A 1,275-nucleotide genomic window follows, 5' to 3' on the forward strand; every position below is an offset into this window, starting at 1 on the left:
TGAATTGCCTTAAGATCAAAGCTCTTGAGAAAAACAACAAATTCTTCGATCCAAATTTCAAAGACAACATAAAATATGATGATCAATCGAACTCGAGCTCTATGAAGAGGGGTAGTATTGTATCTGACGCGTCCTCGAGAGATCGGTCGGCTTCCCGGGCTTCAGAACCTGAAGAACAACAGTAGCAGGCATCTTCTCCTTGTCTTGCTTACCCCCTTTGTTCAATGGTTGGAACCTCATTGGGGATTAGTTCTGCAATTGTCTTCCAATACTTCTTCTCAGCTTCAGCATAGAACTTGTCTCGGTTAGCTATATATTGCAGTCCTGTTAAGTTCAAATCTGGTAATAAAGCATTCCACGGTGGTTGAGGAAGCGAATAAAACATTTCTGGTAAGGGTGTATAAACCTCTCCCTAACAGACGTGGCTTAAAACCGTGAGACCGACAGTGATATGTAACTTAAAACCATAAGACCGATAGTGATATGTAACTTAAACCCGTGAGACTGAAAGTGATACGTAACAGGTCAAAACAGATAATATTTGCTAGACGGTTACAAATGGTATTAGAACCAGATACCAGGTGGTGTGTTAGCGAGTACGCTGGCCCCCAAGGTGAGTAGGTTGTGAGATCTTACTCGGTTGGAGAGGGGAACAAAACATTGCTTATACCAATGGTGTGTCGATGACTCAGGCACACCATTCTAAGTCACCACAACATTCATTTCAGATCTCAAAAACTTGTGTTAACAATCTTACACCTCTCTCAAAGGAAATTCTTCCTCCGGCTCCACCGCCATCGGGATTAAAGGATCGGGCCGTCCGATTCGCCAAAATCTCCATCAAAGCCCTTCCCGTTCTGCTCCGGTGAGATTCTAGAGATTACCCCATCGGCCGAGAAATTCGAAGGCGAAGTCGGCGGCAGGTCGTCTCCCTGGTTAACGGCTGGTTGACGAAGATCGGTGACGAGTCGGCGGCGGCAGACTCGTCTTCGAAGGTAGAAAACGATTCGAATCATTGAGACAAAGGCGACGTTCGAATCCGCTGGAGCCGTCATCGAACGGATGAGGAGGCGTTCCGGCGAAGGTTGACATGGCGTTTGCGTATTCTGTTTCTCCCTCCGGCGACGGTCAACTGTCGATCAATCATTCCGCGTGAATGTTTCTCTGCAACTTCCTGACCGTTTCCGTTCATCAGTGTAAGAAATGGAAAAGAACTCGAGGGCGTTAATCTCTCTCTCTCTTTTTTTTTGTTTTTTTTTTTTTTTTTTTTTTTTT

This window comes from Cucurbita pepo, chromosome LG10, assembly GCF_002806865.2.
Source record: "Cucurbita pepo subsp. pepo cultivar mu-cu-16 chromosome LG10, ASM280686v2, whole genome shotgun sequence".
Classification (NCBI taxonomy): domain Eukaryota; kingdom Viridiplantae; phylum Streptophyta; class Magnoliopsida; order Cucurbitales; family Cucurbitaceae; genus Cucurbita; species Cucurbita pepo.